Source organism: Meleagris gallopavo, chromosome 2 (genome assembly GCF_905368555.1).
Source record: "Meleagris gallopavo chromosome 2, MGAL_WU_HG_1.1, whole genome shotgun sequence".
Taxonomy (NCBI): Eukaryota; Metazoa; Chordata; class Aves; order Galliformes; family Phasianidae; genus Meleagris; species Meleagris gallopavo.
The window spans coordinates 73,987,274-74,015,025 of NC_139405.1; the positions used below are offsets into that span (position 1 = coordinate 73,987,274).

At 37.1% G+C, this 27,752-nt stretch overlaps 1 long non-coding RNA gene across 1 annotated transcript; it reads right to left on the bottom strand.

Annotated features, from left to right (window-relative positions):
- Positions 1–9,952: 9,952 nt before the first annotated feature.
- On the bottom strand, positions 9,953–19,913 carry LOC104909890 (uncharacterized). Its single transcript, XR_792656.4, has 3 exons — positions 19,824–19,913; positions 19,136–19,235; positions 9,953–11,462 (listed from the first exon to the last, which is right to left on the bottom strand). It is a non-coding gene; the product is annotated as an uncharacterized LOC104909890 (long non-coding RNA).
- Positions 19,914–27,752: the final 7,839 nt, after the last annotated feature.

Genomic DNA, 27,752 nt, shown 5'->3' on the forward strand with positions numbered 1-27,752 from the left:
GAGAAAAAGAGAGCCGTGCTCTCAGACTTACACACTTAACACCTGAAGGAAGTCCTGCAGGCCATAAAGCAAGTCTTTTTTTTTTTTTCTTTTTTCTTTTTCTGAAAAGAATACATATAATCTTTAATTCTCACTGCTATCTCTGCAAACAATTGCCAACATTGTAAGGAATGCCACCATACCTTTTATATATTTCCAGACAGAGTTAAACAGGAATAAGGAACCCAAATCCAAACATTGCAAACGTATTTTTCACAAATAAGTAGGTTAGAATTCCTTTTAAAAATTTAAGTTATTCAGTGAAATTAAAATAAAGTAGGCTTCATATTCATATTCTGACAAAACTGAAGTATGTGTCTGATGCTGGAGAGGTTTAACGCTTCAGCCCAGTTCTTCAGTATCTTGACTGTTGTCTCCCTGCACTGGCTACATTGCTTGTCTGTGAGAATGCCTTTGCCTCAGCTCTGGCTCTCTTGCAAGTGGGAATAAATACCCTCAGACTCCTGCTGAGTCAAGGTACAAATCCAGAAAAAGGATCTGAAAAGGCAGGCTGCACTGGGAGGTGTTTGTGCCTGGACACAAGGCTCTGCTACAGTCATTGGCTGCAGTCTAGGGCATGGGTAGATCTAGCTGCATGGATCTGGCACTGGAGAGAAGATCCTACAGGAGAAGAAGGGTGCAGGGCGAAGCATCCCTAGCACCAGCACACAGAAGTGGACAAGCCACCATGAATGACAATGTATGTAACAATCCCTACTGTAAACAGAGCCTCACAGAAGCAACTGGAGAGATCTGAAGCCTTGTCTTTGCAAGATTTGTTCACTTGGGTTACACTTTCTGTGTTATTTTGTTAGTAGCATTCCCATATGTTCATACCACTGTGTTTGCTGCTGCTTGACTATTTGCATGCTGTGCCTGTTGTTGCTAAGTAATTGGGAGCTACTTGCTTCTGTGAAACTTCCTTGCTGCTGGCTTGAATAGACTATTTTTTTCATCTCTTCCATATTTAAATAAAAATCTGTGGGCTGTTACAGTTGTATGCTCATTTCTGCTTATCTAAGAGATTTTGATGCTTTTAAAATTTTGTTTTCTCCCCTGCTCTACCACTGTGCCCCATCTCAGCTTGTTCCTGCCAAAAAGGGGCATACTCTCCATGACAAGAAGTGGGAAAATAACACTGCTGACATAAGATGTATATCTGTTGGGTAAAAGAGGCTAAGAGAAAGGACTTTGTAAGGGAGAGAAAACAACCAGCACAAAATCAGAACAGTGACCATGAAAGGGAAACTTTCCATGAGGAGTTTTTCTGAAGCATAACAGCATAACTTACCCAGGACTTGGAAAATAACCTTTTCTTCTCTGTTAGGTCACAAATTTTCTAGAAGGGACCAAAAAAAAAAAAAAAAAGAGAGAGAGAGAATAGTCAGAGGAAAAGGGATAGATCACTATCCTAAAGGGAGAAAATGGGTCAATTTCATAGAAAAGATCCATGCTTGTTGCAGTAGGAAGGCACAAGTATTTGTTGTCATGAGGCACAGAGTGTGTGTTCATCTTGTCTCCCCAAGACAGTGTTTCAATCTCAGAAGCCAGAGCCTTCCAGTTCTACGAAATAGAGCAAAGATGACTTGGAGTCATAAGATCTGTAATTTCATTATGGTTAGAGAAAAAATTCTGAGGGGGAACTTCAAAAAGCTGGAAAAGGTAGAGAAGGCCACAGCTCTTTATACTCTCACCTGTTTCTGAATGTTCGTTATCTGCAGTCATATATGCCCTCGATCACTCACATGAAGCTTTGGAATCTGATGAAAATTCTCTCAACACCATATTTGATCCCTGCCAGGACTTTTCACTGCTCATATTGTCCTAAGGCTTTTGGAAGAAGTGTTACATGTGGATGTGAATTCTATTCATATTTCTATGTGTATGGGGAAGTCAGATCATGAAAAGCCTCTGAGCACATCAGGGAAACCAGTGATATTTTGGGAAGTCTCCTACTGTACTGTCATAATTACCATAGGAAGAAGATAACTCCCTCTTGGGGATGGGGATAGAGACTCTGAGATAGCGGGACTGTCGCTGCACATGGGGCACCAGCTGCTCACAGAGAGCTCAGTCTCCCTTCTTATCCCAAATCTGCACCCCAGGTTGTTTATGCCAGTGTGAAGATTGCCATTACTCCACTATGGGATTTCAGCATCTCTCTGCTAAAGCCATTGATCAATGAAGAGTAAATTGGACTAAATCACAGCTGTGGCTCTGTCTGGAATAGTATAACAAGAGGTGAGAAGAAAGCAGGAAGTAAAGATAGAAGTAAACAAATAAATAAAATTATATTCTCTTTCAGTCATTGTGATTATTTAGATTTTTTTTAATCACTGCGTGTGTCTGTGCTCATTTTACTTATTTTGTAAAGGTCATTTCTCATTAAAGACTAGGTGGAGAAAATATCAACAACTCTTTCAAATATATAAAGTTCAACATCTGCATAAATGTCTGGAAGACCTAAGGAACACTCTGTGGGTGGTTTAATTCTATGCATTCGGTTTGAATCTCCTAATAAAGTACATTTGCAGTATATATAAAGGTAGATGCAGAACATTATTACTGAACCTGTGTATACACACGTTAAAGCTGAGGTATATTAATAGGCAATAACACCTGACCAATGGCTTGTGCAAGTGTAGGCAGGAATCAGGTGAGCTAATGAAAAACTACTGTAATAAGATGACCTTTTTCATGACGTATTGCATGCTGAAATTTTGTTTGAATAAGTGAAGTCAAAAATAGGTATTTCCATCAGTTACTAAAATATACATTCTGTTAATGAATCACACTCCATATTGAAAGAAACAGCTATTTTGTAAAGACAGTTCATCAAATGTTGGCAGCAGTAACTACTAACTCTCGTGGCCACTGCCACATACAATCAGAAAAGTTATAAAATGCTTAAACTTTGTCATTATGACTCAGTAAGAACTTTAAAATGTTAATATTTGCCATATATTTATCAGATATCTTGTAGGCTTCATATAGGCATAAACTAAGTCAACAGCACATGGGAAGCACATGAGAGTTGCTCACACTCATGGCTCTTGCTTCCAGTTCCCTAAGAGGCCTGCTGTTCTGCCTCTCCTTACACTGACTGTTTCTGATTTTCTAGCATCCCACAGCAAATTATCTGAAGACTTATTCCCACAGTGTGATTTTCTAAAAGATATGGGCGCATAGACTGTCCATGTGAACATATAGGTGATTTCCCTTTATTTTCCAGTACCTCATGCTACAGGCCTTCCTATGTAACGTTCTGCAACAAAATGGACGTTTCCATTACATCATGCTTGGAATGACTTTAATATTGATCTAACATTTTATGCAAGGAAATAATGTAATACTGCCTTATAAAAATGACTTTCAAATTCTAAATGTCAGCATTTTCTAAGGAACACAAGAACAGCTGTACCTGGTCAGAAACAAGGTCAGGCTAACTTTGCATTCTGTCTCTGAGAGTACCAAGTTTCCTAAGTGCTTCGTAAAAACTGTAAGATTAAGGCAAACACATTGAGCTGCTTGTCTAGGTTATTCTCCCAGCTTCCAGCAATCTGCAACTCAGAAGTTTTTGGCAATCAGCTTAATGAAAAATACCAGGGAAGGAATAACAGGCCAAAGTAAGGCATGCCTAAGCCCAGTTGTATGGATTCACATACGTAAACTAAAAAGACATAAAAGTATCTCAAACTTTTAGCTTAAGAGACTTTGAGTAGAACTGTCTTTCAAATCTTTTTTAATTTTTAGCCTTACTAACAAGCAAACATTTTACTAGCCAACCTAAAGAAAATTGCCCTATTTGTCTTCATCCCTTTCATCAGTCCCCATAACCAACAAAATGAAACTTTGGGCTGTCTACCATAAATGGTTTAAAAGTCAGTAGAAACAATATAAGATAAGCTTTGGTGGTAATATTCTGGGAATTTAGACTCAAAGCACCTGTGAATGAGAAAGGGCCACTGCATCCTTCAGATCTTGAGCCAAGATTGTCAAAAATTACTACTTAAAGTTAGGCTCCTAAATCTGAAAAAAGAACTGGTGCATTACAAGAGCCATTAGTACTTTGACATTAGAAGCCACTGCCTCATAGCTGGACAGTTTTTTGCAATTCAGGGCAGGGAACACAAGTAGTCAGGAATCAGATGTGTAGGACAAAGAAAGAATTTAGACTTTTATGCTTCAAACTGCCACACCTAAACCCCTCACTCAGCTGCTCCCTAAATCTGGTTATACCTAAAACCTATTACTGTCTCAATTTTTTACCTTAATATACTCCAGGTCCCTGGAATAATTTTGTTTTTGTGTAATGTGTGTTGCCAAGTGTGCCTGTTTTTGATACTGGTGGTTATCTGGGGACTTATGACTAACACCCTATAATCTGCAGAATAAAGGCATGCCCCTGTGAGAGTTCTTATAAAAGGTGAACTGGGAAGCGGTCTTATAGCACCTCTGGACATCATTGCTTCCTACTGATCAGAGTCCAAGAGTAAAACAGTGAAATACTTACACGGAGTGGACTTCTGCCCTAATCCACCACCCCAAACACCACTTATGTGTTTCTGAAATGACAGTGTCTGCAGGCAAGAGCCTCCTTCTATGAACATGAGACATGTTTCTGTCAGAGAGCAGCTGTGCCCCTCTTCTTGGACTTTCCCCATGGACCCTCACTCAGAATTAGGCATCGGGAAAAGTATTTCACGCAAATCTCTCATGGAGAAGGTTATTTCTTTTCATGCAAAAGCCAGAGTGCCTATGAGAAGCACCAGGTTTCCGTTCTTTGACCCTTGTCAGAAAAGAAGATTTCAATTTGTATATAACATTCCCACTTCAGTGACCCAGGTGCAGAGCAAAACAGGCATTTTATAAAAGAATACTCCTCTTTTAAAGTGTTCAGCTTTCTGTACAGTACTTCAGTGTTCATCGAAGCCCAGTTTCAACCATCTCTGACACAACTGTTATTTCATAATTTCAAGTATGTTCTTTGGTAGACTGCACAGGCAAAAAGTCTGTTTATTACTGCTAACCATTTAATGGTAAAGAAGTCAGTCCTCCCTGTGTGGGTGTTTTCCATTCATTTCATGTATTTTTGTTCTGCTGTCTAGCTTCAAAATAGTGAAAGCATGCTGGTAAAAATTCAATGAGATATACCTAAGTGTTCAGATTGTTTCATCTGTTCTGCAGTCACAGCTTTGACAAAGAAAATGTTTCCAACCATAAGATTTGCACTGAACAATACCAACAGCAGCCAGGAAGAGATAAGTCTGAGTACAAGTCTAGCTTATTCTTTTACTAATTTGTTTTTTGATACAGACAAATCCCCGAAAGGGATTTTTTTTCTTTTTTATTCCATGGTTTATAATTTATAAGAGATTGAGAAATACATCTGCTTCACAGACTGCAAGGTCTTTTGAAATCCATAGATAGGTATTGCTCTGGGAGCATGACATATTATTAATATGCCACAGTTCAGGGTGAAGTGTATTAACATACCTCTAATGTAAAGTATGGAGATGGAGGAAAATTAGACAATAAGATTGAACTGAGATGGCAATATTAGCATTAAATACTATTATAAATAACACTATTTGCATATAAATATAAACAAAAGCACTGGGCGCATTGTCATGAGCCACAGGTACTTATTGCCTGTAGGGAAAATATAAATAGTTCTTGAGATTGTGAAATAATTCTCTATTACCTTTGCAAACACATTTTCCTCAAAGAGTGAATTTTACAAATGTTAACCCCAAAGCCAAACTATGTTGGTATTATTATTCTAATGTGTCTTTTCTCTTCTTTCTTATTTTTCTTTTCTTTTTTTTTTTTTTTTTTTCCCAGTAGCTCCCTACTTAGGCATTCTTCTTTCTTCCCATTTGTCTCCATGAACCCTGCTTCTTGTGTTTTTCAACATCTCCTCAGATATTAAAGTAGAAGAATCTTAAAACCACAGTCTCTAAGCTAGTATCTTATTTGTTCATCTATACCATTGAGTGCAGGGATGATTTGGAGGTGAAGGTACCAGGGATTTTCTTTAGACCTACTGTTTCAGGCATGACCTGAGGAGTAGTACAGACAAGTTCTATGAGCCCCTTTCAGTCCCTTTTGGTGATACTTTCTTTCTCATTTTCTTTCAGGATTATTCATATAGTCCAGAACAGATTTGGAATGTCTAGTTTACTTATATCCCCAGAACGGAGATAGGCTGTTAACAGGGAAGCACATTAGGAAAGTAAGGTACTTTCAGCAAGACTTAGCTAGTCTGTGTACTTGTTGATCTCTGCATGCCACTGCCTATTGGATAATACATACCTCAGGGTGTATTTTTACTGTATTTCTTACAACATTCTTCAATTTTAAAGATAACTTGAGGAAGTTACACTATGACTGATACTAATTTCCTAAAAGTATCACAAAGTGTACGGCATATTTCAGGCACCTAAGGTCTGCCAGCTCAACAACAGAAGTAGTGTGTACATTCTGACATTCTACATTTTCACCAAAGGACTACCATGTGCACACACGTGCACAGACACACACACACACAACCTTTATCAGCGTTACCTGGAGCTTCACAGATTCCATTTCCTTAACTGGTTTCATAACTTAACGATTTTGCAGTGCCACACACCACAATGCATTAGAATTCCACATGCAAAACCACACTAACTCTTCAGAGCACTTACATGGACAGTAAGACTCCAGATCAAGTCTTTCTTCCACTTGAAGCCATTGCTCTCCTATTAAAAACTACTTAAACTGGTCTTTTTTCTTCTTGTTACTAATTAAGAGTAAAATACTGTAATTACTTTGTCATGAGATCTGATATTAACAAGTCACAGTTGTTATGAAAATACATGGGACAACATTACTACATTAGATAAGAGACTTGCACAAAAGTGGAGTTGATATTCATGTGTTAAATTGCAGATCCATGTGATAAATTACATTTATCATGCACCTTTGACTGCCTCACCTGCATTCTGCCTACTAATCTGTCTCTGTCAGGATTCATTCTAGCATTCTTAACCTCTGAGCAATTCTCTAGCATCTGCTATTTTTTAACATTCTTCCAAAAAAAAAGAAAAAAGAAATTAACAAACAAACAAACAAACAAAAAAGCACTTTTCTCTTTATACTACACTGTGCAAAGTGGAATACAGGCAAAGCTAATTTCTGAAACATGGCAATGTTTGAGATTCTTCTTATTCTTAGGAATGCAGAAGCATGTTTTCCTTTGGGGAGAAAGAGCTGAGAAACAGTTCTTTCCAGCAGAACCTGCAAATGCTTCTAGCTTGGGTATGCTGGCATATATTAGGCCTCAAGAATGGGACACAGAGATTTATGGACAAGTATCTTAGGATCATTTACAGGTTCAGAACTGTATCAGTAATCATTTTCAGGCCTGTGTAGTTTTCTCATAATAGTAAGTTAATTCGGCTTTAATGTAGAAGAAGTGCAATAACAGTATCAATAAAAAAATCATAAAACTTCCTGAACCGTTTCTAAAACACTTTACATGTTAAATTTGTTATATAGCTTAAGTGCATATGTGATATAAAGGTTTTATTGGTACTCATTGGAGATGATCTATGTAATAAACTCTGGGATTCACCACAGCTAATACATTCTGTACTCAAGTCTAGACTTATGTAGCTTGGCTAAAACACCTTGCTTTCAGTTAGAGATTAGGCAACAGCAACTACTTTATTTTGCTAAGAATTTGACTCCAGAAATATGTACACATCTAGTTTTTTACTTTATTTTTAAATTTTTATGAGAATATTTATTCGTGTGTGTCCCATTCATCTTTTTCACAATCATATCTGTGTATATAGGTAAATATATATATGTATATATATCTATGAATGAAAACATTCAGAGTTTGTACATCTATCTAGCTAAGTGAATACTACCAAAAGGGACTCTGGCGTATGGGCTGCCAACTGTTTTGTTTTTTTTGTTTGTTTGTTTGTTTAATTCTTTAGCAAATTCCTGTTTAACAGAGTTAGTATATTGTATTAAATTATGTCGATAACTAATCCTTATTTCACAATCATTTACAAATGTTCATATATTAACTTACTTACTCACGGAGAGACATAGATAGATATAGACACTTCTTCATATCATTCAAATATAGACATACAGTACAGAAAATTTCAAATTTAATGGCTTAATTTTGCCACTGTTCTAGGCCATTATATGCAGAGTTTGGCAATGAGGAAAATTTCAACTATAAGTCATTGATACTTGCACTATCTCTATTATAGCACACACTTTTTGAAGAGTTAAATTATCTAATCCTGTAGAGCAGGGTTTAAATTAAAATGAAAATTAATTAGTACTAAATTAATTAAAAATCAAATGAAAACTATCCTGTGGGTGGTTTTATGTAATCATGCAACAATGCAGTTTATTATGAATATTCAGATGTTATATTCACTGTCTGGTAAACTGCAGTAATATGTTGGAGTTTTTTGTGATTATTTTTTTTAGCTAATCAGTGGAGAACATAAAGGAATTCCAAAGTGTAGAATCCAATACAAAATACAACACCAACTTCAGAAAGATATTTGAGTATATGACAGTAAATTTGCTTATCTCAAGTTTTTCACACCAATCCTACTCACTGATGAATATTTGTAGAAAGCAAACACTATATCAACACACTGAAGTAAATTTATTTTAAAATCTGAATGCAGATATGTAGTGTTTGCCTAGAGCTAGAAGCAATACGGCTATGAGCACATCATAAATACTATGTACACTTTGAATTCCATTGCTGAGACTCGCTATCAAAGGTCATGCTATCAAGCAAGACATAAAACACAACTGTAGAATCATTTCTTACTTAAAAATGCATAACTTAATGGTTAGAAATTATAAAAATCTGAAGTGTTTTCAACACAGGCATAACTGTGTTTTGGGCATTATTTGAGTGTTATCAAATACAATGCTGATATAAAATTACATTTTTATGTTGCATATATATTTGTAAAGTTATCATGCTTCTGATAAAGATCATGCAACAAAACACGTAATATGATCTTGCATACTTATTTATAAAGGCAAATATGCTTTATAGGTTTATGCTTCTTTTTTCTTTGAACTCTTCTTAGTTAACAAGGACTTTGTCTCACACATACTGCATACACATAAGCTAACACACTTATACTCTCAGTAAAAAAATTGTTTATTTTATTTCTTAGGAACTTTTTTTTTTTTTTTTTTTTTTTTTATGGCCCATGCCAGTCTTTTCTTTTGGAAAAAAAACAAACAAACAAAAAACAGAAAAATATTGTGAAATTCAATCATCTCCAGTTTAAGCTTTTTTACAGATCAGTTGAGAGCAAAGGGAAAAATGGCAGGTCTCTTGCAAATTTTAAGCTCTGTTTAAATGTGGAACATCAGGTTCTCCTCTACACATTGCAAGTACCAATAAAAAATCTTAGTTCTAATTCTCAAGTTCAGAGGGATTGCACTCGCATCCATCAAGGTGTTTTGTGTCAGGGAACACGTAGAAGACGGTCCTATTTTTTTTTCCTGAGAAAGGCACTTTCATCCTTTGTGAGTGGCAGACCTGCAAGAACGGAAATCGCTGGATTGTTCTCTAACTGAAGTGAAGGTTCAATTTAACTGTTTTCTTATTGCCATGAGAGAGAACAAAGCTTATCAGCTTTTATGTTTTGTAGGAAATGAAAAAGAATAGAACTGGATTACTTTCCTTTTTGCAGGTCTGAGGTCAACCACGAACAGCTCTGGGGTCAATCTCCCTTCCTTATGCTCCCAGAGCATCCAGATCATTCTGGTTAGCTGCATACAGCTGGCTGCTGATGGTGCCACTTCGCACTGCCTTCTTAAAGGCTGACAAGGTGATGCATCACACTGGCAAGCTTTTGTAGTGCCGTATCATATTGGCAGACAGGAAACAATCTCCATCCCAACTGCGTGGCACGTGCAGTGTTAACACTAGGAGTAACTTGTTTCCAGCATTTTTGCATTGATAAGAGCCAAGAGAGAAAGAGGTATGTTTAGTTGAGTGGAAGATAACAAACACACAGTGCCACATTCTGTCTGTGTGCTCTTTGTTATCAGCAGGACTAGCGGCATTATGTACTGTACAATGAAAGATAACCATAGCGTGAGAGATAGCTGGCTTTGTAGCTCTATTGATTAAACAGGACAGCAGGCTAATCAGAAAAAAATGTTATAGGGATGGGAGTCAAGCCATTTGGAAAATGTGAAAGATGACGGCAACACTTGAAATGTCAATTTTTTTAATAAGGTTGGAGGGCAGAAAACTGATTTCCTTTTAAAAAATTTTTGTATAAATATACACGTATATATATTTACACAGAGGTATGATTTCAATGACTTCCAATTTACAAAGACAATAGCATTACTTTTGTCTGATAATATCACTGGACAAAACATTGTAATGCAGGTTTGAATCCTTCCTAAAAAAAATTCACAGATCTAGATTTTTTGCAAAATAACATGATTGATAAGGCGAAAAATCTGAAAGTGAATGAATATATAAATTGCCTCAATAATTTGAAACTTTAGGCTGTGTTTTGTTGTTGTTGTTGTTTTGTAGTGGTGGTAGTGGTTTGGTTTGTTGATTTCTTTTGTTGAATATGTGAATAGTTAAATAAGGACTTCAGAAGGCAGAAAAAATGAAGCCCACCTCCACAAAATAGACCCTATCTATCATTAAGTCTTTTGTAACACAATTTTAGACTCTTCAGATGTTTATTGCTTTGCCAAACTCTAAACATTTAGACTAAGATTTGTCATGGCATATATCTGTGTCAAGATAAATGTGTTTGCAGGTAAAACATGTGTAATCTCTCTTCCAGACTCTGGCTCAGTTTGGGGCAAAAAAGGGACAGAGCCAAGCTGGGATAGGATGGATGTGTTAAGTGTATGGCAGCAGAACATAACAGAAGAAATTCAGGCCGACTCCGCAGGGGTAGCCCAGAATTTTGAGAATGCAGAGGTAATGTAAAGTCATTATTTTCCCTTTTGACTCTTGGCTTTGAGGTCTGTGCTGCATCTCCTAGAGGCACAACATAGACTCTCACCTGACGTGCTTAGCATTGGAGGGGAAGATTTCACTGAAAAAGCCTCTGCCTGTGCTACTAAAATCTCTGTCCGAATTTTATCAAATTGTTTATATTCCTTTGGGGCTTCACTGGTAATCCTTTCCGGTGGGGTGTAAGCTACTATATCTCTCATCCATCTCTCCCTGCTAGGAGCTTCCTCTACTACCTGCTGTCTTGCAACATAGCAATTTACTATTGACAGTGTTACTCCCAGTAGCTTGATATGATGACTTGGTATAGCAATTTCAGTTTCCTTGCCAATATACGTTGCTGAGAATTCATAGACTTGCCTGGACAGACTTCATATTCTCCCTGAAAAAGAGGGGAGGGGTAAAAAAACAGGTGAGGTCACAGAATACATGGTGCTTGCTTTTCTGTGTTGGTGAATATGTCAGTCCCAGCTCTCGAAGATTACATACTGTAGATGCTCATTTGAAGTTAAATACATTGCTTTACTCTTTCTTTACCCTTTCCCATACTGAGCAATGCCCATTTGCAAAGAACTGATAGACCAATTCATACAACACTTTTGAAATATTGAATTTAATAAACAGTAACAGCTTAGTGTAGTTTTAACAAACCTACTCATTACTCCACAAAATCACTCCTCCACTCCTGCCTTAGCTAGGTTCCTGAGCTTACAGGAGCCCCTTGGCAATTATTAAGCATTTAGGCTGCAAGTTGTCTTTTGTTTTAGAGGAGAAAAAATACTCTCAGGCAGATTCTGTATTTACCCTGCACTGAGAAGTGAGCTGCGACAAATTTAAGGTCACACAGATTATTCACAGCTTGTTTCTGCACCTACTTAAGTCAGCTGCCTAACCTTTGTTCTTTCAGGTTGGAGCAGAATTGAGGCCACAGCTGTATTAAGCACCTGTGGGTATAATGCTATGTCCCTTTTCTGTTCCTTTTCATCCCCTAAAGCTTTGTTCAAAACCCCCCTGATTTGCTAGAGCCAGTTATTTGGGGAAATTTGAAGTGGAGTCTTGAATTCTTCCTCAGTTTATTTTCTTAAGATTAGTACTACCATATCACCTATATTTCAATTTCTGTGCATTTTAAAGTGAAAACTTCCTAGTTTTTATTTCCCAAGTTGTATCTTCCTATCAATTCAGTATGACTGAAAATAATAGACATTTCATTTGATTTTCAGACCTCACCAATTAAAAATTCATTTTTCACTAGTGTACAAGTGTTTATTAAATAAACCAATTACACATGTTGATTCACCATGAAAGTAGCAATACCTGTATTCACACTATTAGGTGTTCGGATAGAACTGGTTCCTTTTTAAACAACCATGTAAGATGCAATACTCAACTCACCTAGCTAGAGCTCAGTGCCCGCTGAATTTGTTCCCACTGAATGTAGCGGGTATGATGAAGGAGATTATATTTCTATCAAGTATTCAATAGTTCTAATCAATTTTTGAAGAGAGTACACACAATACAAAGAACCTTTACTCAACTGTCTAAGATTATCTAAGATAGTCTACATATTACTTTTCTCATTATTTGTAACACCCCTACAAGCCAGCAATGGCAGACTTCATTACGCATTTGACCAAAGTTACTACCACACATCTTAATAGGTACATGTGTCTTCATAGCTAAGCAAAGCCCTTCCCTAGTTCAAAATAAATAAAATCAGACTTACAAAAATTCTTCTGTGCTGTTAGTCTCAAAATATTTCTTCATCTCTAATCTTAAATTGCAAAGATGTCCTTCAGATATTTTCTCACTTGTATTTACATGGTTTACACAGAATCACAGAATTGCAGGGGTTGAAGGGGACCTCAAAAGACCTCATCACGTCTAACTCCCTGCCAAAGCAGGTACCCTACAATAGGTTGCACAGATAGGAATCCAGATGGGTCTTGAATATCTCCAAAGAAAGATACTCCACAACCTCTCTGGGCAACTTGTTCCAGTGCTCCATCACCCTTACCATAATGAAGGTTTTCTGCATGTTTGTACAGAACTCCTATGTTCAAGTTTTAGGTCATTACTCCAAGACCTGTCACTACACACCACTGAGAAGAGCCCAAACTTATCCATTTACCTCCTACCTTCCTTTAGATATTTATAAATATTTATCAGATCTCCTCTCAGTCTTTTCCTCTGGCTGAACAGACCTAGATTACTCAGTCTTTCCTGAGAGATGCTCCAAGCCCTTTTTCATCTTCGTGGCCCTCTGCTGGCCTCCTTCTAGGAGATCCCCATCTTTTTTGAACTGAGGAGCCCAGAACTGGTCTAAACATGTCCTCACTAAGGTAGAGTAAAAGGGAAGAACCACCTCCCTCAACCTGCTGGCCATACTCTTTTTAATGCACCCCAGGATCCCATTGGCTTTCTTGGTCACAAAGGCATACTGCTGGCTCATGGCCAACCTGCTATACATCAGACCCCCCAGGTCCTTCTCCACAGTGCTCATCTCCAGCAGGCCATCTCCTAACCTGCACTGATGCATGCAGCTATTCCTCCCCAGGTGCAAGACCCCTTGCTCTTCTTAAACCTCATCAGGTTCCTCCTTGTTCAACTCTCTGGTCCATCCAGGCCTTGCTGAATGATAGCATAGCCTTCTGGTATATCAGCCATTCTTCACTGCTTTTTATCATCAGCAAACTTGCTGAATTTCGCACCTGTCCTTGAAACCTAGGGTCCCACCATCAGCAGGCAGCAAGGGCCAACCTGAAATCAGTTGGCCCATGCCCAAATTTAATTAAACTTCTCTGTGTGTATGTAGAGGAAACTGATTTCCCTCATTATTGCTTGGTGAAATAATATGTGGAATTAATTCTCCTTCACTAAGTTATCACTGCATTGAGCAGACAAACAGATATAATGTTATTAAAAGTAATTAAATGGGTTCATCAGCAGTTAATGTTAATGTTTTGTGTCATTGAGATCTTGTGTGCAATTTATGACAAAATTACTCGGCTTTAAAACTGCAAGATACAGAAGGTCAACAGCATATAATACCTCTGTAGGTGAAAAAGGGAGAGAAAGATGGATTCACTTTTCTTTTTGTCTTATCCTCCTCACATCAAAAGAGCAAGGGATGGAAACAGAGGAGAAAGTACAATATTTATTCCTGAGGAAGGGAGTCCTCCTGCCATAGCTCTGTAGGTCAGTAATACAGTATTGACACTGACGATGTTAATATGGCAGAGGTTTCCTTGAGGTTTGTCAGTAGTGGTTTTCCTGAACTTCTCTTGAACAGTCTAGAATTCTGTTTTTACAATGCATGTGTTAATTGTAAAAATATTTTTTTTCTAATGATCAGTAACAACAAGTGATATTAAATAGATAGGCTGTGTTGAATTGAGTATTTATGTCTTTAACTTAACAGCACACTGTAGAGGAGTGCAGGCTGGGTGTAATAGCAGGTAACTTGAGAACTGGGGACATAGGATGTAGCATAGAGGTATACAGGCAAGGGCGATAAGAGATGTAATGCTACTTACAACTGTAAATACCTTTCCACCAGACAAAGAAATAACAGACAAAAAGAGTTGTAGGAGGATCAGAAAAGAAAAAAAAATTAACATACATAAAACAACATGTTAGAAAACATATAAAAACAGCTCCAGTAAATAAATAAAAAAAGAGGAGAAAGAAATCATCACTACCAACATGACAGTCATTCCAGTAAAAGATTTGTGAAGCTAATGGCTTGTCCTACCTTGACACAGCCTAGGTAGACAGCAGTTAGGTGGTAGAAGGGTAAGAACTAGTGTTGGGAAATGGGGAAGCATTTGTTGTCACAGGAAGAACTGCCTGAAAGCACCTGATAAAATGCCTGAACTGTATCTGCATGGATCTACTTCATTAGATGATTCTGGTATTCACTGGAAAAACAAAGCACAGATAATTGTTAAAACAGCCAAATTCAGAAGCCTAGAAGATGAGCACGTAAATCTGTATTAAATTCTTCGACTACTTCCTTTGATATATTGAGGAACATTACTTCAGGCAACAAGGCATAGAGATGTAAATGCTTCCAGACTATATTTCAGAGTATAATTCAGAGCATGTAAACAATTATGGTATCTCCTGTTGATTTGCAAAGCTATATCCAGCTATATCCCAGTCCTGCAAAATCTTTCTGTATATATCAGAAGCGGTTTGTAAGTATGTTCTGGAACATGCAGCATAGCAGCTACTTCCTAAATTGTCGAACAGAGGAAATGCTAAATGGCAAATGCTAAAGCCAGGACAGTGTAGATATGGTCATGGCTGGACTGCATAAGAATGAGTTGTAGAATGAACTGGGGAAGTTACCCCTGGCTAAATTCCAGCAGACATTTATGCCCTGCTCGCATTTCCCCTGTTGTTTCATTTAAATTTTATCTACACTTCCTCCTGTTAAAACACTACCACATAATATTGCTGTTCCAGAAAGGGTTGCCATCATCCCAAGGGAAATTGCATTTCAGCAGCAAGCCCAGCAATCTCCAAAGAGTCTCTGAAAAATTCTTTATTATCCTTCTGGGTGCATTATCCTATAAAAATGCCAAGTACAACAGTAAATAATGCTGCCACTCTGCTATTCTTGAAAAGGAAAGTAGATCAGTATGTGCAGGTCATAAGACCCAAATGAAGCTTCCATTTAACCTACAATGAGGCCATACTGAATATCCCAAATGAAATGCTCTTCTTGCCTTTCAGGAGTGCAGACACCAGCAATTGGAAAGTGCAGTGCGTCAAAACTTTGATTTTGATTCATGTACCAAGTGGAAATTGAAGTAGATCTCTCGATAATTATAATTAACTGAAAAACATTGCAGTTGTTCTAGAGAAAATCTGTGTAAATGCAAGTCTCTCTCTAGAGCACACAGACACAATGTAGACATTCATAAACATAATACACATAAGGCTGCTGAGGCTTTTTTGGCTGTTTGTTTTGTTTGTTTTGTTTTTTATTTCACTGCTTACAACAGTAATGATGACTTCAGTGTCTGGTATTTTCTGGAGACCAGCTGGGGTTAATGACCTGGAGTGTAGCTATAGGCCATCAACTCATCTCAGCCAGCCATTAATTCTACAGAACTACTCTGAGACTCTACTGTTATTGCTTAATTCAATCTCCCTAATTTTAGTGCAGCTTTAGAAAGCTTGCTGCAGCCACTGAGTAGCTCTGTATTTTATTAGCCCTGCATTTCTACTGCTGAGTATGGGTTGTTTTCCCAGCCACTGATCAACTCTAAACACTGAATAGACTTTATTAAAAGTTGGTTATCAAGCTACTGAGCATCTCCAGACATTTAAATATTTTATATGTGTTTGCTTTGAGTGGCCCTGAGCAATTAATACATTGTTTCATTGGGAGGGTATTTTACTAACCACTAAGTGACTCTAAACACCTAATATATTTCACAAGAAGTTTCTATACCAGCCATTGAGCAGCTTTAAACACTAAATTGGCAACATACGTTTAAAAAAGAAATCACTCAGTGTTTTGCATTTCTCACAAGTAATTTCCTGTCCCTACACTTTTAAATATTATTCTTTTATTTCATGGGATTTTTTTCAAATGATGTTTTCCTATTTACTTTGATGAACCTCCACTATTTTCATTCAAAAACTCGGACCTTCAGTGGAACTGGCGTTGCTTCATTTCCTTCATCTAACTCAAATAAAAGAGCCATGGGGGGCAACATGAACCCCGGTATTCTTCTGGCACAAAATTAAGGGATTAGAAAATATTCATGTTGTTCTGACCAAGATAATAATTCAGGCTTTAGACTTAAAAATATCCTGTGGTGTATCTCTGCATACACAACCACCAGTAGCATCACAATCAAAATGACAGTGATTCAGTAGGTATTCTTAATCATCGTTACAGATCTCCAGCTCAGTGCTGTCAATGGGCAATTCGCACTGCTGCAGCAAATGCTGAAATGCTCACTTGGGCTATGGACTTGATCTGCTAGCATTTCAACACTCATGCCTCCTTCCTGCCATTTGCTTACTTCGACAAGTTCTCTCTGTGGCACTTCAGGCAAGAGGTGTCACCACTCCTCTGAAGTCAGGGGAACAATTCACCCCTTGGACATCACTCCTTGATCTCACTGCTTAACCTCCATGTCTCCATTGCATCAAACAAGGATGGAACCTCCTACTTCCCATGCCAGGCAAAATTCCCACCAAATTAGAGCTGTGCTGATTTTAGAGAGCAATAAAATCTGTGTGACAGGTCAAACTTACATAGCCAGGGTCAGCATGGACTCATACTCCAGCCAGCTCATAGCCTTATGAGAACTCACATAAATGGTATCTCACTGCATATAGGCCTATACACAATACCAAGCCCACCAGCTCTCCTACCATATATCCACCTGCTTTAGCAGAGGCTGGTGTTCTCACCCACTGCCTTCACAGATCAGGCACGTTTGCCTCTGGATTCCTTTTCTGGGTTGGACCAATCAGAGGGGGAAAGGATTCATTCACAGACTTTACCAACTCATGCTTTTACTGGACAGATTGGACTACCATGTTTAGAAGTGGATGTCATTCCTTTTAATCAGTACTGGTGAGCAGAGCACTGCTGACTACTATTAAAGTGTTGCAATATTTGAAAAATAAGGAAATGTAGCAAGTCTTGCATAAAATTAAGTAATTGAGTATTGTATTTTATGAATAAAATTAGGTTTTTTTTTTTCTTCCCAGAGAAAAAAAAAAAAAGGAAAAAAATGTAAATGTTAAGGGACAGATAATCTGATAAATAGCACATTCTCCTGCTCCTAATATGATCTTTAAAACTTCTGCAGAGACAATCTAGGCATGAATTCAGAAAATTTGGATGAGTAGTGAAACAGCAATATAAACACTTCTTAGTTATTATCTCATAGGGAAGTTTTTTTTCATAGAATCATAGAATGGTCTGGGTTGAAAAGGACCACAATGACCATCTAGTTTCAACCCCCCTGCTATCTGCAGGGTCGCCAACCAGCACACCAGGCTGCCCAGAGCCACATCCAGCCTGGCCTTGAATGCCTCCAGGGATGGGGCATCCACAGCCTCCTTGGGCAACCTGTTCCAGTGCATCAACACCCTTTATGTGAAAAACTTCTTCCTAATATCTAACCTAAACCTTCCCTGTCTCAATTTAAAACCATTTCCCCTTGTCCTATCACTACCCACCTTCGTAAATAGCCATTCCCCCTCCTATTTATATGTTCCCTTCAACTATTGGAAGGCCACAATGAGGTCTCCCCAGTTCCCTCAACTTTCTTCTTAGGAGAGGTGCTCCAGCCCTCTCCTCAACTTGAGGAGTCCTCTCTAGCCCTCAGCTCAGTTTGATTGCATATAACCTCTACCTATCTTCTAAAATAGTATAGAAATCTTTTATCTAACTACATCAGTTGGATCAATAGAAGCAAAAAAAAAAAAAAAAAAATAGAGTTTATAATATTACTTCAGAAAAGATTGGCCCAAGTAAATGGTCATGGTATAAAAGTGTAACAACAGCAATTTAGACATCCTTTGCCCGGATAGACCCTACCCTTGAGGAGAGTTTTGATTTATTTCTCCTCAGTCATTGCTGACAGTCTGTAATTTTGTATTGGTTCTACAGCAATGCTAACAAGGCATTTTTTTAATCAACATACCAACATATTTCAAATTTTAGCTAAAAGATGCTTCCTTTTAATATTTGGATTGTTAAGATTTGGATTGCTAGACTGGTTTCAACTTCTCAATCCATCTCTGTACTGATACACTTGGGCATGAGTTAAGGAATGAGGTAGTTTGTGGGGAATGATGGAAGATTACAGTATATGAGTGAAGATTATTATTTAGATAACTCCAGTGCTTTCAATATTGTGCGTAAGAAAATTCTGACTTTGGCATACATGTAACTCAGGCTGATATAATCCGGGTATCTGAATTTGTTTTTGTGGGCATGAGTACAAACGCATGTATTTACATTTGATTTTTAATCCTCCAGTCACTATTACTTTCCCCAATTTCTGACAAAATTACCTGTTTTCCTGGAGCCAGTTTTAGGACCACAAGCTGTTATCTTTGGACAAAGTCTATTTTGGACTGTTCTTCATGGGAGGAGGCTTTGCCTTTCCAAGCACTGAAAAAAAAAACATGCATTTTAAAGTTGGGAAAAGATTTTTCTTTGGCTTGTATATTGCATACACATGCAGTTTTCGTGCAGTTAATATATTAAGTATAGAAAGCCTAAAATAAACACAATAAAAAGCAAAATCCAAGTTAAGACCTTTAAAAATAAAGGGTATGATGGAAATATCAACTGACCCTCAATTCTGTAAATGCGGAAGCAACAGCTTTGTTGACTTTGAATTAGGTTCAGTTCAGATATGATGAATATAATATTTTTTTCAGCATAAATTGCAAGCATTGGAGTCACCACCAGTTATAAGAGAAGTCAGTCCTACAATAATCAAAATGATAATGAAAGAATATACTGTCATGAGAGCAATAAATTATTCTTGTATTGAAAGGGAAGTCTGCCTCTTTTCTATTAGTATGATTAATGCTCCTGATTTTTATGCATTTACTTCTTCCAAGAATTGTAGTTCTTGGACTTCTATAACAAAGACATGTATTCTGTAACAAAATAAAAGATATACAGTTGTGTTTCAGAAGAGAATTGCACTATTTTAAGATATAATATTTTCAGTAATACCTAATGAGATACCTTTTATTGATGCAGTCTTGGGTGTTGGTTTTCAGTGGATGTTTGCATATGTTGTTCTGGAATAGGTCAAAAAGTCCCGTTAGATGTATATGTCCTAACAAATCAATAGAAGTTTCCGTTATGTTACAATTTCTGTTAAAGGCTATACATTTCACAAATTCTTTGTGCATAATGGAATTACTTGAATTTAGTACCACCCTTACATAGGTAAAATACAGAAATAGTCTGTCTGATCTAATAACTAAAGGTCACAAGACTTCACTGAACAAAGAATATAAATCTTGGTCCTCTGTGCAATGAAAGACTGGCTTCTCATCAAAAATATTTGTTTTAAGAGCAGTTGTGTGAGATGCAAAAACTGAAAGACACTTGCTGTTAGTAAACTGGCACATCTCTGTTTGGTGCTTTAGACTATTTTCTTCATCTGTGAGCTCTTAAGAAAAAATTTCAGGAGTAGAAAGCTCAGTTCTGAGCTCCATTTTCCATCTGGATAATAAATAATGCAAAGATTTTCTCACTGATCTTCAGCAAACAGTTCTGTTGTATCTAATTTACATGGACTTAAAGGATCTGAAATGAACTGTTTGCAAATATCACTTGAGGTTAAAGATTTCAAACAAACTTCCCCATAAAACTGTTCTTTCTACAAAGAGACACGTGACAGACTGAATCTCAGTCTATTCATCTTATCCATACAATAGTATATTTCTCAAAGCTTTTGTCAAATAAGTGTCTTGCATTCCTCTTTTCCATTATATTTTCTAGCTCTCATTTACTTCAGTTCTTTTCTTTTGTTATCTTAAAAAATTTCCATCTAAAAATTGAATTACAAATTTCCCATTTCTTAAGACTCTCTGTGGTAACAGAGATCTATAATCACTCAGCTATTCATTTCTTAAAATCCTAGATGAAACTTTTGCAAAGCTATTATCTCAGGAACACAACTTCCCACGGAGTTCTGTAAAGGATGTTCTTTGTTTGAACTGTATTCATATAAATCTAACCTCAGGTCACAAATGGAAACTATTGCGGTGGTATCTTCATGACTAGTCCTAAGACTACCTATCACAGTATTGCTCCATGGTTTAACATGACTGTTGACATCTCTGTTGAAAATGACGTAGACTAGAAGAAAGCTGGAAAGATGATAGTCATGAACCCAGGAAAAGCAGAAATGATTTCCTATACCACAGGGTGATCTCAGCTCTTGGTCTTACCTGTATGGCTTGCAGTCAATACTGAAGGACATGAATTAACACAAGAGCAATTAACCACTGCCATTGGGGATTAGGATTAGGATTACTTTTCCTAGGCAGAAGAAAATGTTGGAAGTCTTTGCAAAACCTATCAGACTCACCAGTGGTACTGAAGGCAATTCTGAGAGTTCTAAGATGTATCCATGTCCTGTGAACTGGTTATCCACGTACCTCAATGTGCCAGAGATGATGCAATGCTTTCATGCCCCCAGTTTTTGCCTTGGTTAGGTTCAAACTTCTTTATCACCCCTTCAGTGATTCAAGCAAGACTTAAGAAATACCATGAAGATTCAGAAGTATTGCCAGAGTAAAAAGGATTACCAGTGTATGGTAACTATCGAGTCATGGCCTGAACCACTGATTGAGCACCTTGGGAAAGAACCCAGTCAGCCCTGGGAGCACAGGTGGAGCCTGGCTGCACCTCTCTTAAACCTCATTTAAGGGCTGACTCCCACTGAGGAATGATCTCTGGTTGGAGATCCCTTCTTTGTGTAGTCTCTCCTGCAAGCAGAATCTTTGGACACAGATGAGCACTTTTCCTTTGTAGCACCATTCTGTCCACACTAGTCCCTCTGCTGTTACACTCCTGTAATTGCCCTTCCACTGTGTTAATCTTTCTGATTGTAACACCAGGAGACCATGACTACTTCATTCTCTGGAAAACTGTCTGGCACTTTAGTATGGCAATTTGTCATGCATGTGCTGAAATGTTCAGTCTTCTTAAGGAGGATGTTTCAGCTGGGGATGAGTACCTAGGACATGGAAGCGGTGAAAGTACAAGCTGTGCTGAGCCACATTGTTGCTTTGAAAACTGTTAAAGGAGTATTATCAATTCCTGAGCCCAAGAAACCCTCATAAGGATGTGAGTAATCAAAGTATACCTTGCATATTACCAAGGGTAAACCCTTGGGTGTTAGGAGCACTACTGCTATTGTAATTTGATTGTTGTTGTCTAAAATCCACTGTGCCACAGTAAAATTTACTGATCCACATCCAAAAGTGAAGAAAGTTACAGTTTGTTTCATGTCTGGAACAGGATATTGTATTCCTTTTAACTCAATGAACCTAAGATCATCAGTTCATGTACAAGCCAATAAGACTGTCTGATAGCTTAATTTGAGGTTTGCTTATGATCTACCAGTCTCTAAAACTCCTGGACATTATATGTAAGTCACTGTTCTCCTACTACTCCCAAAGCCTTTGGATACAGTTGCAAATTGAACTTGTCTTGCAGTTTAACCCAGCAGGTAGCTAAGTACTACAGTCAATCACTTCCCCTACTCCCTTGGATGGAGGAGGGAATGAGGAAAAAAACAAAGTAGAATTCATGGGTTGAGATAAAAACTATTTACTAAGACTGAAAAAGGGAGAGAAAGAAAGGATAATAGTTATAATAATAATATATATGTACAAAACAAGTGATGCACAAGCAATTACTCACCACTCTCTAACTGATGCCCAGCTAGCCCCCAAGAAGTGGCAGCCTGCCCATGAACTTCCCACCGATTTCAAGCTTTTTCCACAAGATGTCAAATTGCATTGAACATTCCTTTTGCCACTTTGGGTCAGCTGTCCTGGCTCCATCCCCTCCCAGCTCAACATTGTTGTGTTTTCAACATTGTTTTTATCCTAACGTAGATAGTAAAGATCCTACACATAACATCATAACAGACACTATGAAGGAGAAATCAGGTCCATCCCAGTTGAAACCAGGAAGACTTGGTACATTTGTAAGCATTCTCTACTTACTTTCACCATGTCATTTTTAACTAACAGATTAAATATCAGAGCACTAAGTGAATAGATATCATAAAATTCTTTATAAATTGAAGAATGTTTGCTGTACTGGAATGTTGGCATAATAGAAAAAAAGATCAAGAATAAAATCCATGACATTTCCCCAGAAAGATGTTAGACTGTGATAAGTTCCATGATTTTCAATGCTCTGCATTTTCCTCACAATCTGTTCTTCTCTTCCACACTCTGATTTAGCAAGCTCTCTCTACATTTAGACATATCCTTTGTAACAGCCTCCATAATATTCTCACAAAATCAGACAGACTAGAGAAGGAGTTTGGATGAATAGCAGAAAGCTGTAATTTTTATACCTGTTCTTTAATCTGTTCTAATTTACGAATATTTTTTTCCAAGCATGAGACCTACCTTATATTTAGAACTCAGTATATGGTAGACATTAAGTAACAAGGTCTGGAGTAATAGAATGCCATCTACATGTGTAAGATACTCAATATGTTTTAATCAACTCCCTTACATAATTAATGTCCCAATCTACTAGAGCAACCACAACAGAGCAGCATTTTGACATCAAGGATTCACAAGGAAAAACTTTTTCTCTCAGAGAGTGGTCAGGCACTGGAATGGCCTGCCCAGAGAGGTCGTGGAGTCACTGTCCCTGGAAGTGTTCAAGAGGCGTCTGAATGAGGAGCTGCGAGATATGGTTTAGTAGCTTGTGGTAGCAGTGATAATGAGAAGACGGTTGGACTGGATGATCTTATAGGTCTTTTCCAACCTTATGATTCTATTAAAATTTTTATTCTGGAGAGAGGTTTAGAGGCTAGTTTGGTAAGAATAAGGTTTTTATCTTTGCCATTTTCATTGGGAGATAGAAGAGAAAGCTGTTTTATTAAAAACAGTCAAAGACTAGAATGAAAGTGATTTGAAGAATAAGAAAAAAAGGGGAAAAAAAGAATGAACGTTGCACAGCTGAAGAAAAAAGAGCATTGCATCATATAACAAATTCTTGGGTTAATCTAGCATGCAAAATTTTTGCATGAGAATTGGTGTGGGTAAACTATGTAAACGGGCAGTATGTAGCTGATATTAAAGTATCTACCATGTCTTTTCTATCTTCACTCTAAATCCCTTGTTCTAGGTAACAAATTGAGGTTCTGCTATAAAGTAAAATCCTCAAAAACAGAAGTATCAAAATTCTGTTAAGATGCCAATGTCTGTTACAGGGATATATCATTCATACAGGACAGCATATTGGAATGCACTTATGGAAATAACTCTGCTTACAATTGAAAACTGAAGGTTCACAAACTGAAGATGGAAATAATTAAAGGCAAACTTCCTATGAAGAGATACTAAGAAGGTTACAGCTTTTATAGCATCACAAACATATTCTGGCACAGATTTTTTCGAAATATATGTCTAATGTGTAACAATGAAAGAGCAGCTGAAAAAGATAAAACGAACCAGAGTGAGCAAACGTGCAAAGGGCTTTTATCATTGTAATCCCTTGTTATTGAGTATGTTAAAGATCCTTCAACACAGTTTGCTGGAGAACTCTGTTTAAACTTTCTGTGTAAAAAAAGATTTAATTCTATCTAAAGTTCTTAGCATTTAGCATTGCAACCAATTCAGTACAATTGACTGAATCACACTTCTTGCAATTTCCTGTAATTATGCTTACAAAAACCTCTTTAGTAGAATCTCATGTAACTTTGTTTTAATTTAATAGCAGGATCCTGGATTAAGTACGTCAGCATGGTGACAGAACAATCCAAAAGAAAGTATCCAGAAAAACCTTCAAAGTCACAGTTGTACAGCTGTAACCATATTATGTTTATGTTAGTAGCTTCTATTCGGTCTTATATTGGAATCACATTTGGCTCTCACTGCGCTCTTTCTCATGAGAATTTAGACATCACAGTTTGATTTGTTCGCTATCTCAGCAAAGAAAGGCAAAGTACGGCTGGAAATGATAGTGCAACATCACTGACTAGGATCTCTCAAAGCTTTAATGTGATGCCCAGAAGAATTTGCTTCTGGGAACATCAGGCAAAGAAACAAAAAACATGAATGATTAAAGCACATTTCCTCTTTGGAAAGTTATTATATAAACATGGAAGTTCTTTATCCAACAGATGTGTAAACTTTGTGTCTTTTTAGTCATCATATCTGCTTATCTTTAGAATATGATTTATTATCTTCCCATGAAACTTTGCAAAGTGGGATATAAAAAGGTACAAAGAAGTTCATCCTGCCTTGCATATGATTAAAGTAATTGTTAACTGAGGGACAATTTTGAAATATGCAGTGCATACACATATTGTGTCTTAAGTGCTTAGGCAGTCCTAGGGAAATCGTTGCATGAGTATGTATTAAGCTGAGACTAGGGAAACGTTCAAATATCATAAAAGAAGTTACTGGTCTCAGTAGTAGTAGATAAAGCTGTAACTTCTGTATACAGAAATTTTATTCTTAACAATATCAATATTTAAAATAGCATAATTAAATCTCATAGTGATATTAAAAAAAAAAAAGTCAACTTCTTAAGAAAATAAACTGAATAAATCGGATTAGAAAAAAACATATATACAGTAAGTGTAAAAAGTCCTAACAACACTTTTCAGACTGCAAGCACACTTGGAGGTGACCGGGTTTCCAAAAAGGATATCTTCCTGTTCACTAGCATCAGCATTTTTTACATTCTCATTATTACATGTATTGATGGACTGACTGTTTCACATCCTCCTCAGAAAACTACCAAGATTACAAATGAAGGATACTATAAATGGCTAACACAATTGAATAAATCAAAGCCATAGATTTTACCACAGTCGTCTCTGGAAAATAAGTAGAGGCAATGTGATCCATGCTTCCTCATTTTTGGATTTAATCTGAAAATTTTTTGAAATGTTATTCTGTGAACACATTCCCATGACAAAATCATTTTTTGAAAACTAACAAAACATAATAAAAAATACCAGTGAAGTAAAAATATAGTCCATATTTAGAGTGTCTGTGAAGCACTATAAGTGTATAAATGAATATCTTTAGGCTACCCATGCACAAAAAAATAGAAAAGAGCTGTGAAAATTTAAGAAGAATGAAATCAATATTTTTTTTCTGTGTAATACCTTCCAGAGTCTTCAACTCCTTTGGACAGAAGGCTCTTCTTACTGGGAATACTGATCCCTTGGCTTCTCATCCTAATTAAGGTGTAATTAGGTAGGTGTAATTAGGTGATAATAACACTCAAAACACTTAGCCTGTTTTCCACAATTGAATCCACAGTTGAGCTCACGATGGCATAAAATTCTGAACTCAGATCTCATGGCACTAACTGCTTCTTCACCCCAATTTAATCTGACATGTAGGTAGAAGCCAAAGAGCTGAGAGGGATATTTATGATTTGAACTATGAAATATATCTGCGCAATACGTCTGTGACCCATTTGGTAGGTATGTGACAAAGACAATGAAAATATTGGTTACTACAAGTGTCTACTTCACAGAAATTAAACTACTAATAATCAAGGAGAAGTGTAATAACACACTCAGTCTTTGGGTTAGACTTCATTTCACATAACTTTAGCCATCTGAAATTCAATTATATGTTTTAAGGAAGACTCTTCCAATGCCTCTGCAGTCAGTGGAAAGATGGAGGGAACCAAAGGATGATTAATCTCACACCAATGTAGATTTTAAAGATGAGATGAACAGCTTTCTGTGGTTGCTTTTCCTTCAGCCTAAACTACTAGGAGGATTTGTGCAGAGAAAGTGCTGAGCCCTTCAGGCTGGCCCAGCCGCAGCATGCCAACTGAGCAGCTCCAGATAACGGTGAAGCCAACCACAAAGCAGTGCAGACATAAGGAGCTGCCATGATCTCCATAGTCAAAAATTTCTTCAGGGAAACATCCTGACTTTCTTACTTTCTTAATCTGTACAACCATCAATGTTTTGAATGCCTAAGGGAGAGCAGTGCCTTAATGAAAATCAGACTTTTGGGCTTAAAATATGCAAAATTTGTGCACTAGTGCATTTCAGACAGGCTATTGGACAACTGAACTTGTCTCCTTGTCAGAATAAATGCAGCTTTTTTTATCTTGTGTCATCAAGCTTTCATGAGACCTTCAGAACCCATAGAATTTATTGGTAATAGCCAGTTGCTAATCAGTATCTTGCCGTGTGGGTTCATACCTTCCCTTTTCTGGCTGTAAGCATTTCTTGCTCACTCTTTATGCTTTCACACAGTCCAGCCTTCTTCTGTGAACCATTCAAAGATCTGACTCTTCTTACCAACTTTAAAAAGGAATTAGCACCTGCTTATCACAGTTGTATTGTGAACTTCAGTTATGAATTAGATTCTAAAGGAAAATGGATATAAGAAAAATAATAAGACAGTGAATGCCAGTCTCAGAAATAGTTGCTCTGCATGTGGTAAAATCTCAGTTAATTACACAATGAACTATTGTTCTGTTGTTGCTTGTGTTCCAGTTTTGAAAAATGCTCAGAAGTCAAGAAGTAGAACTGCAAATTGTTGCATACAAAGAAAAGATCTGGGTTAATGACATCTTTTGAGGAATCAAATGAAAAGTGCACACATTTATGTAATTTACCTCCTTCAAAAATTTGAACAGTATATGCAGTGACAACTTTCTGATGGCGTGCCAATGCACATTTTAGCTTTTATTGTCCTTTGTGAAGGCAATCATATTCAAAAATATGTTATCAAGCATGGTGCTCATTAATTAAATTTAGGAATCATTAGCAGTGCTTGACATTAAAAGATTTAAATTCATTTTTTGAATCCTAATGAGTGTACTTTTTTTATATGGTATTTTGTGTACTTCTCTTGAGATACCACTGAGGATAAAGTGCATTAAAAATATAATTGCAATTAAACCGTGGTAGATTAATGTTTT